Source organism: Camelus bactrianus, chromosome 8 (genome assembly GCF_048773025.1).
Source record: "Camelus bactrianus isolate YW-2024 breed Bactrian camel chromosome 8, ASM4877302v1, whole genome shotgun sequence".
Classification (NCBI taxonomy): Eukaryota; Metazoa; Chordata; class Mammalia; order Artiodactyla; family Camelidae; genus Camelus; species Camelus bactrianus.
The window spans coordinates 28,395,115-28,409,446 of record NC_133546.1 but is presented as its reverse complement, the minus strand read 5'-3'; positions in this window follow the sequence as shown (position 1 = coordinate 28,409,446).

Here is a 14,332-nt window from a genome sequence, read left to right as displayed (position 1 = left end):
AAGACTGGGACTCAGACATGGAAATCCATCACATGCAAACGGTGTGTGAGCTAAAGTAGAGTGTTTTTTTTCCTGAAAGGCCTGGGTCTCTAGGTTGCAACCTCTAGAATCCAGGTGAATGTCTAATCATCAGTATTTGCTTTGTGAGCTAATAGATTTGAAAGCTTGGCTGTGATAATTTGCGAGTCATTTGTAAACACCTCAGAATTTATTGAAACTACATTTTAGGATCTGCCTTGGTCTTTCCTGAAGTTCCAAATTCCACTTTCTGCTCCTTTAATCTTCATGCCCCAGCATGGAAATAGCGGATTTATGAGGAAAGAGGAAGAAATCTGGGATTATTTGGCAAGGAAATTCTATCCAAAACTTCATTGTTTAAGAAAGCACCATAGTCATAAATTAAATTGATCTATGTTTTACTTTTTGCACTATCTGTATTAGATTTAGATTTAGTTGTTTTACTTAGATTTAGTTAGTTAAGTTATTTACTTAGATTTAGTATAAGAGACATGCTAGTTTTCCAAAATGAACTGGAATGTGGGAGCCCATGATTGGGTTAACAAATTGTAACAGATTCCAGCCACTTATCTCCTTAAAGAAGATGTGCTTAGTAACTGCCTTGAGGTTTTAGCAATGACCCAGCCCCCCCCCCCCCATAAACGCTGGGGTGCCTGCTGTTAGTCTTCTATCCCCAAAACAGCCTTGGGCTGGAATGGTAAACAACTTATAAAAAGCTGCAGACTCAGAGGTGAGAAGGCTGGTTAGCCAATGAAGGGTAAGACCCCCTGAGGGGGCAACCTAAGACAGGAACAGTCCCCTGAGTCCAGGAAAATCTTGTCAAGCAGCTGATTCTCATTATGTTCCGCCCTGATAAGCTGAAAGGCTCAACACAATCATGATTCACCAAAAAGGGTCTTCTGACCTTGAGCCAAACACCAACGATAAACAAAGGCTTTGTACTCATTGTGATCCCACCCTGTCCTGCCCTAAATTCCTGCTTTGACTGTACTCAAAAAATATGAGAGATTTGAGAGGCTCGGAGTTGTTGGCTCCCGACTCCCTCTTGCTCTCTTGACTTTTCCCCAGAGTCTTGAGTAATTCATTCCGTCTCGGTGGGACTTCTGCTGGCCGGAACCCACAACTGGTGACGAACCCACACTGGAACGTTTTCTGTCTTTGTATGTTTAGCAAAAATTTAAATAATACAGGAGCCATCTGTTCTTTGATTAAGACACATTTCTTAGTAGACCTTTGATAAATTTTTTTTCAGTGACTATTGGTCTATTCAAGTTTTTCATTTATTCTTGAGTCAATTTTTAAAATTTATTTTTCTAGAAAATCAGCAATTTCACTTGGACCCTCAAATTTGTTGACAAAAAGCTACACATGGTACTCTGTTATGAGCTTCCAAATGTGTCCTAATCTGTGGTTTAAACATCTTTTTCATCGATAAGTTGTACGTATTTGTATTACCTCTTTTCCTTGATTAATCTTAGTGATCCCTTTTCTTTATTATCATCTTTTTGGATTAAAAATCTGTGATTTTATTTACTAATTCTACTTTCCTGTTTGCTTTCTAATTCATTACCATTATTAATTTCTTTGGTTTTGTGATTACTCTTAGGTTACCGATAAGGTACAGGAACTGAGATAACTGAGTGGTAAAATTTCAACACAGGTATGAAGGTTGCCCAAATTGGCGGTGGGGCACATGGTGGAGAGGAAGGCTCTTGGATGTGGTAGAGGCTTCTGAATGGTCATGAATGAAGTTGGGAGAGGAGGGAACACTTCCGTTTATTATGAGTGATAGCCAAAGATAGTTCTTTTGAATGATTTCCCTGCAGTGTAATGAATAATTCAAAGACGTTTAGAGTAAGTAGAGCATAAAGGACAGAAAGGAAATAAAATGAGCACATTTAAAGGTGCTTAGGTAGATCTACCTGCCCTGACTGCTGTCAAATAATTTTACAGCAATCAAGAGTTTAATGACTTCTAGGGAAAAAAAAAATTACTCAGAAAGTTATGCTTCTGAATTCAAATTTATGAAATATCCTGCTACTCAGTCATACTTTTTCTTCCGTCTAGAGCTATGAACTTCCCACATGAGGCTGTAGAATCTCTCCCTTCTTGAAACAACAAAGGCAGATTCCTAATGAGCAGGAAGAGGTTTCTGTGCCACTGGGAAAGCAAACGATCCTTCTGCCATTTTCATAACTCAGGGAGAAAAATTGAGATTGAATTAGGAGTGTAGGGCTCTGTCTCAGGCTTCAACAACTAATGGACTACTATAGAGAAGCAATTCCTTGGCTTCGGATTCCTCTGGGATCGAATGCCTTACTGAATTTAAAGCAGAGCAAATGAAACTTTTCCCAATATTTCATGCAAACTGGATAATGAAGCATTTATATGTACTGCCCTCCGCCATGTCCAACAATTTTAATTACACCCACAATCTTTAATTCCCTGGCCCCAGGAAACTGGATATCCCATAAACCTCTCAAACAAATTTTTTGCATGGTTCTCTTCCATCCTATTATTATCTCCTCTTGGGTCTCAAACCTGCCAGCTTTGCCTACTCTGAACTCAGCCATCTTTGAATTTTTTGCCCACTCCAACTTTCCCTTTACAATGACTCACTCATCATTAATTCTAGCTCCCATGCCTTTTTAATTCCCTCCACTCATGTAGTTCAGACTTGTTCTTGCTCTCAGAGACAGAGGAATGAGTCACCAAACATCCACCCTGTGTTGGACGTTGTGGCAGACATTAGCTACTTCACAGTATTTATTCTTCCTTTTCCTTTACTAAGAAAATCCTGGTTCTAAGCTGGACACATAGCTGCTCAGATGAAAGGAAATCATCTTAAAAGGGTGTGTGCGAGCTTTTCTTCTACTCTTTCTTTGCCCAGCTCCCCAAAAGAGGGGTCATGGGTCAGTGAACTGTAACCTTTAGGCAAGAACAATAGGAAACTGGGTGAGAGGTATTACTATGGACTGAATTATGTCCTCTGCTCCCAATTTATCTGTTGAAGCCCTAACCCCCAAAGTGACCACATTTGGAGATAGGGTCTTCAGGAAAATCATTATGGTGAAATGGGGTCATAAGGGTGGCATCCTAATCTGATGGGACTGGTGTCCTTATTAGAAAAGCTTTCTTTTCTATTAAGACACCAGATCTCTGTCTCTGTCTCTGTCTCTCTCTCTGCACACAGAAAGGCCAATGAGGACACAGGGAGAAAGCAGCTGTCCACAAGCCAGGGAGAGGCCTCACCAGAAACCAAGCCTGACGGCACCTTGATCTTGGACTTCTAGCCTGCAGAACTGTGAGAAAACAAATGTTGGCTGTTGATGCCACCCAGTCTGTGGCATCTTGCTGTGGCAGTCCCAGGAGGTTAGTGCTGGTATGTCAGAGCTCTCTGCACTACCTTTGCCGCCTTTCTGTAAATTCACAATTATTTTTAAATAAGAAGCTCATCAAAGTAAAAAAGGATGAGAAGAAAGAAGAGGAAGAGTTGTAGAACACAGAGGGTCAGTGCAGAAACACAAACATAGGCTGTGTTGGAGAATGGCTCTTCTCCACCTCATTGCTTTAGATCAGCCACTGCTATATTCAGATTACTTCCTTCTACCTTCCTGCTTTACCTCCCCCGTCTTCTTCCTTGTGCTTCCATATGAGTAGTCCTGTGCTTTTGTGGGTCCTCCCATCTTTCTTCTCCCTCATCTCTATATGTTTAACTTCTTGGTCATAATAATTAAACAAGAGAGGGGAGTGTGGTTATAGCCCAGTGGTAGAGCGCATGATTAGTGTGCACAAGGTCCTGGGTTCAAGCCCCAGTGCCTTCATTAAAAATAAATAAAAATTTTAAATGAAAGGCAAAGTTGTTCACAAAAGAATTAAACAAGATAGGGACCATGTGATTATTGTAATGTACAAGGCCACAGGGAACACATGCCAAATGAATGTCATAGAGTCCAAAGACAATTGGAGTCCAGAGACAAAGGGAGCCTGGGCAGGCCCTGAACAGATTCTGACCATATGTTATGTTCTAGGTATAATGATATAACAAATGAGGAAACTGGGGTTCAAAGAAACGAAGTAGTTTTCTGATGTTATCCCCTGTTATGATCTGAACGTTTGTGTGCCCCCAAAATTCATATGTTGATATCTTAACCCTTAAGGTGATGGTCTTAGGAGGTGAAGACTTTGGGAGGTGATTAGTCATGATGGAGCCCTCATGGATGGGATTAGTGCCCTTAAGAAAGAGGCTCCAGTGAGATCCTTTGCCCACTCTTCTGCATGTGAGTGTACAACAATAAATCTGCAATATGGAAAAGGGCCCTCACCTGACCATGCAGGAGCCCTGATCTTAGGTTTCCAGCTTCCAAAACTGTGACCAATAAATTTCTCTTCTTTGTAAGCCACCTAGCCTGCTTGTCAAATGGCCTAAGACACTCCCTTACCAATACCAGTAAGCCTACATTAGTAGTGAGTCCTAGCTACCTAGTCCCCAAACTAGAAGTGCCTGGCACACAAGGGCACTCATTAAATGCCTTTTGAGTGAATGATTCAATCCTTTTTGATTGTTACATTGGAGTTCATAGTGCATAGCCTCCAGTTTAAATTCCTGGTTACTTTGCTACAGTATCATCATCCTTGGATGATGATTGTTAGAACCTTTGAATAAGAAAAGAATAACTGAATATTTCTCCAAATAATCTCTTTTATACACTGACACTGTCTTTGTGCTTAACAACCCCACATCCTGTTACCATGACAACGCACTGTCCTTAGTCCCATTCAGACCATTAGACACACTTTATAAATAGAATATTCAGTTTCGTGCTATCCAATTTTGCCTTAATTTTTTGGTCATAAAACCAGTGATACTAAACAACGTATTAAGTTTTTGCTTTAAAACATCGTGCTTTCATGAGGTTTTTATTTAACAGTTCATATAGGTCATGTGAGACTTGTTATGAGCATTTAACATTTAGAAACTATTTATTTTGTTCCCATAGCAAGTAGCCTGGTAGGTGTAAAATTAGGTGCCAGAAACACAAAGATAAGCAAAAATGCCTTTTCTTCCTTTGGGACACTAACAATAAAACACCTAATATATTTGTGTGTATCATGCATGAATCTGTAAGTTTAAAATTAAAGATAATATGGTCATAAATGTTCCCCTCATTTCTTCTGACACAAATGCAACCAATTGTCAATGTCCTCTTACATCTGCAGTTTTAGATTTTACTCTGAGCATCTCAGATGATCCTAACACTGAAGGGTTTATAACTCGTCAAATGACAAGGCAGCAAAATTAAGGAAAAAAGGGAAAAGAGACAGCTCATTAATTCCAATCAGTGGGCTGTCTTCCTATTTTATTTTAAAATACATTTTGGTAAAGAAGCATTTTCCTTTACCTCATGTAATAAAATGTACTCCAGGAAAGTTTTCAGAAAAGAAAAAAGTTTCACCCTATTTAATTATATTTTATATTTAATCTTAAAGATTATCTTTCAGATTTTTTAGATAGGAAGTGTGTAAAGAACTGACTGGTAAGAATAATGATAATAATAGTCATTATTGAGCACTTCGTATGTGTTAGGCATGGTGATCTGCCTATTTACATTCAATACCTCGTTAAATCCTTATAATAATTTAGTGAAGTGTGTACCGTCATCAGCCCCATTTAAAAAATGAGGAATCTGGGACTTAAAGAGATTAAGTAAATTGTTCATCTAAATAGTGGAGGTGAAGAGGAGGAAATTTTTAATTTAGTGAAGTGTGTACCGTCTTCAGCCCCATTTAAAAAATGAGGAATCTGGGACTTAAAGAGATTAAGTAAATTGTTCATCTAAATAGTGGAGGTGAAGAGGAGGAAATTTTTAATTTAGTGAAGTGTGTACAGTCTTCAGCCCCATTTAAAAAATGAGGAATCTGGGACTTAAAGAGATTAAGTAAATTGTTCATCTAAATAGTGGAGGTGAAGAGGAGGAAATTTTCGATCTTATTCATACTCATCTTCATTAGTAAAAGGTCCATCTTCATTTGTTCTCAAGGTAACTATCACATAGACCATTTGCAGCAGAATTTTTACTACAAAGGAATATTTTATTAACCCAAGACATTTCTAGTCTTTTGCCATATATTTTGGCTTATAACGCTCTCTTGTTATGAGTAACACCTACTTCCTGTCACTCTGTAGTACCAGAATATCTCCAGCTAGACTCTGGAATCCAGAACAATACCCTGAGGTCACTGTGATGTTGATATTTCCATTGGAGCCCTGTTCTGCATCCCTGACTCACAGCACATGCTAATGGGTCTGGTGGCAATGATGCAACACGCCTTAGTTAATAAGCCCATTAGCAGTCAGTACTATTGTGGGTGGAAGAGAAAACATCTCTCAGTTCTGGGTGAAATAAAAATGCGCACTGCACACTGAAGCCCCAGAAAGGACTTGGAGCACAACTGTGAAAGGCACAGTTATTGTTCCCTTAGGGACCCCATACTGTGACCAGCTCATTAAAATATTTTATTCTCATCTTTCTATGACTGAGAAGTATTTCTCAGTGTTGAAAACAGAAGGGAAAAAAACAACTGAAACTAAAATCTAAACGTTAATGGAAAGAATTTGTTTACCCAGAGTCCTGTAAATGAGCCAAGAAGAAATATCAGAGTTAAAAAAAAAAAAAAAGAAAAGAAAGAAGGGAAGGAAAAGTAGAGTTCTTCAGGATTTCAGAGTTAATGGGTAAACCTGCAGAGCGCTGGCCACTTGAACACAAGTTAGATGAACATCAAGAAGTCTGAGACTTCAGCAGGGAACAGACTAATCACTGCAATCTATGATGACTGAGGACAACAGAGGCTGCTCTGCAAGACTCGTGTCTTCCAGGGGTGATTAATATATGGTCCTAATCCCAAGATGCATGGTTGGTTGGCCTAGCCCAAGGTTTCTCAGCCTCAGCACCACTGACGTGTGGGCCAGGTAACTCCACGGTGGCGCACGTCTCCTGCACGATGGGATGTTTAGCAGCATCCCTGACCTCTGCCCACTAGATCCTGGGAACATAATCCCCTTCCCTCAGTCATGACAATCAAAAATGTCTCTAGACACTGCCAAGTGTCCCATAGGGAGCAAAATCAACTCCAGTTGAGAACCAATGGCTTAGACATTTCTTTTTTCAAGCTCCTGTTACGTGTGAGCCTTCTTCAGGAGACCTCGCTACATAGGCTTAACCCGCGGATGAGGACTTCTGCACTCCTTTAGGTGGCTTTGAGTCCCAGCTCTTTCACTTACTAGCTATGTGGCCTGGGTCAAGTCACAAAATAATAATATATCAGCTGTTACTATTTATTAAGGGCTTATGCATTCACTTTTCAACCAGAAGGTACCGAAGGGGCCAGGAAATCTACTGGGTCCTGTGTATATGATACTGAGCAAAATAATATTGACTCTGATTTCATGGAACCTATAGCCTGGGGATGAGATGGAAATTAATCAAGCTACTACTCAAGTAAGTGCATAATTACCCAGTCAGACAGCTGCTGTTAAGTAAAGTGCGGGGTATTAGCATATCAACAGATCCTGTGGTTGGAGAAAGCTTCAGACATTCTGAAAGACCAGTGTGGCTGAGCCACAGAAAGCAAGTCCATCATAGGCCACACACTCTGCCACCAATTTCCCTGTAGGATGGCATGGAGTGGGTTCATGCCACGTGGCACAGGTACTGTTAATATCCTTATTTTGTTAATACACTTGTTTTTAAAAATTACATTTTCTAACTGTTGCTGGCGCAGAAATGCAGTTGATGTTTGTATATCTCTCTTAGAGCCAACAGTCTGGCTGAGCTCTGCTTAGATCTCATAAGTTGTCTGTAGATTTTCTTGGGTTTTCTATGTAGACAATCATAATGACAATCCTCCTATGCCAATATCCGTATTTATCACATGAGGGTCTATAATGTTGTCATTTGGCCAAGGTCACATGATTTGAGGGCAGGGAAGCTGGGGTTCAAGGCCAGACCTGTTGTACTTCACAACCTGGGTTCTTTCATCACTCAATTGTGCTGCCTCTTCATTAGCCCATCTTTTAGTGTTTTGTTTGATTGACTGACTTGTTCTTTTCCCTTATATATTTGATTTTTCAGACTTTTTCTTTCTTAATTTTTACTCATTTTTTTCTTCCTGCAATAGCTAAGACCTCCAGTGGTAGCTTGGACATGCATTAAAATATTAAATATCAGCAGTACAGTAGACATTCTTGATTTGTTCTTGGTTTTAAAGCAATGTTTTTACATTTCCACCATCAAGTATGATATTTACCGTAGATGTAAAATACATATACATACACTACACTGGGTTAAGAAATTCCTTCTATGCAAAGATTGCTCCAACGTTTTAACATCAGTGGAAACTAAATTTTTTTCTAGTGCTTTTTTTCTGCATGTGATTTGATTTTTTTCCCTCCAAGCTATTATTGTGATGACTTACATTATTGGATGTGGTAAATTACAGTAATAGATTTCAAGCCTCAGTTTTTCTCATTTGCAGATTGAGAAAATACTTCATTTGGTTTAGTGAGGATTAAATTAGACAGCATCAATGAAGAACTGCCAGGCAGGCACAAAATAACGGCCACACCCATGTCTTCGTTTTGCCCTACCAGATCCATTCTCTGCTCTGGCTCTGTGCCCTAGGACGGCATTAATGATTAAAGCTCCTTTGTTTCTATCTTTGGTTAAGTTCAGCCAGTGGGAGGTGGCAGCAGGCTAATGAAGTATTGGAAGAGGGTGAATGGAGTGTTTATTCCACCAGCCATCTCCTTGGCAGACCACACCAGATTACCCGCATCCCTCTATGGAGAGCTCAGCTCCTCCGCAGAGCTGCCCAATCCAGATCCAGTTAACCACGTCATCTCCCGCCTTTCTGAGCCCAGAGGCAATACAACTTTCCAAGCCCACCTGCATTTACCAGACTCTTGAGTCCTCCTCTATTCGTATTGGTTTCCTTACTCTCTGCTCACACTTTTGTAAAATGTCCCTTTACATAACTGTCCTCTAGTAATTTGGTTTGAGTGCCTGTGTTTCATCCTATGAACCTGATGAATACAGAGAGAAATAAATAAATTGTTCATTCCATCCCACTATAACCTGAATGTGGAAATGGATGAGTTTTAAATGAACTGTTTCTGTTTAGTGGAACATCTATTCATTGTCCTGAGTGATTTAAACGATTGAATTAATAATTATTACCTCTGACGGTGTCAAACTGTTTTCTCTACTGTCACTGATTGGAACTACTTGTAGCTTTCAAGTCAGAGTGTAATAAGCAATGTGTATAAAGAGCCTCACACAATGCATTTTAAAGGCTCTCTAACATTTGTTTTGCTTAAAAGAAAGAGAGAAAGGGTGTTGGGAAAGGCTTCAGGAGTAGAAATTTGAGCCATTTTAATAATTGTCAAGCTCACTGTGCTCTGCAAACCCAATATTACCTCCGATTTGTGATATTATAATGGAAATTACAGAGCACCAGTTAGATCTGGAAAGCAAAGATATGGGAAATGATTTAACATATCAAAAGGAGCACACGTTTACTCTAATTTTCCTCTTGGTTATGCGGACAATCTTTCTCGTTTTGGCATGTCTTCCATAGCTTTGTAAAAAGTCATAGACCAACACAGTGGGCCCAGCAGAGGTTAAGCTGGAACTGGAAAATTGTTTAAGAATCATCCCAGTGAGAAAATTGTCCCAGTCCTTCATCTGATGACATTCTTGCTTATAGTATATTTTGAATTATTCTAGGATAAAAAGAAATTCCAGGTGAATTTTAAAATCCAAGGTATTAGATGCTACAGCTTTCAAGCTTTTTCCAAGGTTAAACAAGTACTTCTTGAAAAAAAGGGATTCTTGAAAACAATAATCCACTGACCAATCTCTTCCTTGGTGTTTAAAATTCTGTATTTAATCTACACAGGTATGTTATAGAGTCCTGTTTAGAAAAATAAATAATATGATATTAGTGGGTTTGATTACTTGCAAAAATATTTGAGATACATAGTTTCAAAACAAGCAGTCCTAAATATAGTGTCACAGTATTGAATCTCTGCATATTCCACCTTCCTCTCCAGCAATGTTAGAAGAACAAAGACTTCTGCTTAATAATGTATTTAGAAGCTCTAATAATATATGAAAATGAGCCAAAAAGAAAACAAAGAATATGGAGATTCTCTGGACTCATTTAAAAGCCTCCCCAACACCAATTCTGTCCCTTCCTGTGCTGTAAGACTAGCAATTACATTCCCCAGTCTCTCTTAAAGGTAGAGTTCCAGGCAAAACTCAGGGTCCAACATTCAAAGAGGCTCTCACTCTGAGTTATGTGGAGGGAAGGCAGAGTTTGGGGCATCCATCTGGCCAGTAGGGGTCGTGGCACTGGTGGCACGTTGGTGTCGGTAGCGGTGGCTTTCTGACTCGACAGCTTCCTCTGGTGGAAGAGGCAGATCTCCTGGAAGTTCAGCTCATTTTTGTAGTCATCCCAACAATTCGGGGAGTTGTCTCTATCCCTAAAAAAAAAAATCTTACACTGGTGGAGTGGATTCTGTTGCCCTCCACTAAAAACCTTTCCCAAGACATGGTTATAGTGTATCACTGCATCCTCAGTAGAGCTGAAATTAACAATAATAGGAGAAGAATGTGACCTTTGAAACAGCGTTGATTCACTTAGTCGGCACCAGACACAAAGCAAAGTGCTTGGAATTACAACCCCCAAGGAGCTCCCAATGAGGAGTTTTGAACATGGGTATGGGGACTGGGGTGGCCAGGAAGTGGGGCAAGGAGAAGCTGACAGATAAAAACAATCAAATGTTAGACACGGCTATAAGAGCAACATATAAATCTTGCCATTCTTTGAAACCTGATACCTTATGAAATCAGAAAATTTGAGAAGGGAGAAATGAGAAGAGAGAAGGAAGAAGGGAAGAAAAAAGAAAAGGAAAACAACAGAAAAGGAAGAATACCTAACAATTTATGGATACTATTTGAACCTGTGTGATGTACAAACATTATCTTATTTAAAATGTCATCACGATATACAAATATGTTGAGAGTATTGATCCTATTTTAGAGATGAGTAAACTGAGGCTCAGAGTCTGGATTTAAATCCATGTCCATCTATCCCAAGGACTCACATTGTTTTTAATTTAGTGTAGTGTGAAGGAGGTAGAGAGAGACAGTAAAATCTTGGGTTATCTCTACAAAGTTATTGAATTCCCAGCCTGTAGAATGAAACTTAGAATTGTGAGCATTTTCCTCCTTGGACTTTGATTAGAGTTTGCTGACTTTTTTCCTGTACAGAAATTTTAATCTTTAATCTTCCTTACAGAAATTTTAATACTTCGGATGCTTACTGGGCCAATTTGAAATATGGACATGAACGTTTCCGGATATTTCTTCCAACTCCTGAAAATTTTGCTGATTTGGCCTGATAGTTCCTATAAATAACTCTGTGGGATGAGGAAGTGTAAAGTTAGGAGGAACAAGACTGCCAGAATGAACTGTGATTCATGACAATACCTAATATCCTTAAAGATTTAAACTAAGAATCCATGTAGATGAATAACCTTTTAAGGACATGCTGCATTACCAATAGAGTTTACTTAATTTATTTTGACAACTGCTTCTAATTACTTAATATAACATATTACATGGGTAAGGAAGATGCTTAATAATATGAGATCTTACTGCTATTTCAGATCAAATGAGAGGTGTGTGCGTGGAATTGCCAGGCATTTGTGTGTGTGTGTGTTTGTGTGTGTTTACTGGGAGGATTCATTCAAAGAAATTTTAGAAATCTCAAATGTAAAAAGAGATTAAATTCCATATGGAATGTGAAAAGACTCTTCAATTAGTGAATACTGACAAGTCTCAGCTGTGAAAAAACAATGGCTAAAATTTATTTTAGGTTAAGTTATAGCCTAAAGTTAACGTAAATATCAGTTCCTTTGTGAGGCAAGCTATTATATGATGATCTAGCGCCCCCTTGTGTAACAGCTTTTAATAACAAAGATTGGGAGTACGTATTTTTTTTTTTATTATAATGTATTATGTACAACGTTGTGTCAGTTTCTAGTGCACAGCATAGTGATTCTGTTATATATGTATATATTCCTTTTCATTATAGGCTATTACAAGGTATTGAATATGTTTCCCTGTGCTATACAGTAGGACCTTGTTTATTTATTTTATATGTAGTAGTATCTGCAAATCCCAAACTCCTAGTTTATCCCTCCACCCCTCTTCCCCTGCTCCTGGTGACCACAAGTTTGTTTTCTATGTCTGTGAGTCTGTTTCTGCTTTGTAAATAAGTTCATTTGTCATTTTTTAAATTCCACATGTAAGTGATATCATACAGTATTTTTCTTTCTCTTTCTGACTTCACTTAGAATGACAATCTCCAGGTCCATCCATGTTGCTGCAAATGGCATTATTTTATTCTTTTTTATGGCTGAGTAGTATTCCACTATGTATATATACCATAACTTCTTTATCTAATCATCTGTCGATGGACACTTAGATTGCTTTCATGTCTTGGCTATTGTAAACAGTGCTGCTATGAATATTGCGGTGTGCGTATCTTTTCAAATTAGAGCTTCAGGAGTCAGTATTTATATATTATGTTTGTTTTTTGTAAATCATGTATCTGATAAAGTTCTGGTATCCATAATATATAACAGATTCTTATAACTCAACAACAAAATGTCCAGTTAAAAAATGAATAATAAATTCGAATATACATTTCTCTAAGAAGATTTACAAATGGCCAATAAGCACATAAAGATATGCTCACATTATTAGTCCTTAGGGAAAAGCAAATCAAATCCATAATGAGGTAGAACGTCACACTGAATAGGATTGCTTATATACTATGTTTTGATTTCTAGTTTCTAAAGGATTATAGTCATTTGGTCATGGTATTATTTTATCTTCTTTTGTGTGTGTGTGCATCTTGTATTTCCAAAGGCAAACATAAAGCACATAGGAAAAAAATGGAAATTTTCAGGTTTCATACTATGCCTATGGCTGTCATTGAACAGAAAACACTTCTGCAACAGAACATTTCTTAAGAAAATCACATTCACTCTCAGGAGGTAAAGGAAAAAATAATTATGCAAAACACGAGAAGTAGTTCTCATGGATTCTTGGAATTTTAGGGCAAGAAGAACACATGCGGATCTAGTGAGAGGCAGGATGTGGTCGGCACTGGTTTTTCCTGTGCAAATACTGCTGTCACCAAGTGGGCAGGCACAGACTAAAGGGCATTGTTAGTCCTTCGTCTGGAGCATGGTTTTATGACAAGTTTATCTTTTTCAGAAAATTGTAGTAAAAATCATACAGCACAAAATTTTCCCTCTTAACCACTTGTAAGTGTACAGCACAGTACTGTGAGCTGTATGCACTGTTGTGCACCAGAACACTAGAACTCTCTTATGTTGTAAAACCAATATCCTATACCCACTGAACAACAACACCCCTTCCCCCTTCCTGACTGTCTCTCTTTTTCTAGGAAATCCCCCATGAGCACCAGTAAGTGACGAGGTAGGAGCAGCGCTGTGCTGATTTAAGGCAGGGGAGGTGGTGCCCTGTCGCCCTCCTCTTGGGAGATGCTTGGGCTTCTGTAGTCCGTGAATCCTTAGGCTCCTGAAGACTGTGGTTTCACACCACAATCAGACTTTACTCTTCCCCACTGTAGAGGATTGAATGGTGTCCTCTCCCCTCAAATTCAGGTGTTGAAGTCCCAACCCCCAGGACCTCAGAATGTGACATTATTTGAAGATAGGGTCTTTACAGAGGTAATCACGTTAATATGCGGTCATTAGAGTGAGCAGTAATCCAACATGACTGGTGTCCTTATAAAAAGGGGAAATTTGTGAAGATGAAGGCAAAGATCGAGGTGATGCTTCTATAAGTCAAGGAACATCAAAAATTGCTTGTAAATCACCAGAAGCTGGGAGAAGCCTGGAACAGGTTCTCTCTCACAGCCCTTGGAAAGAACCAGCCCTGATGACACCTGCATCTTGGACTTCCAGCCTCCAGAACTGTGAAAGGGTAAATTTCTGGTGTTTAAGCCCCCTGGTGTGGTTATGGCAGACCTAGCAAGCCGATGCCCCCACATCGGCTGTCTGTGGGGCTGTGGGTTGCTCCTGCTGCCCAGCTCAGTACAGTCAACACAGATTTAAGTTTTAGGCTGATTGTGCACCATCTTCAAGAGCTAAAGAGATATCCCTGATCACAGCCTCATCTGCACTTTCTCCCAGCCAGGGAAGTATGGATCTGCC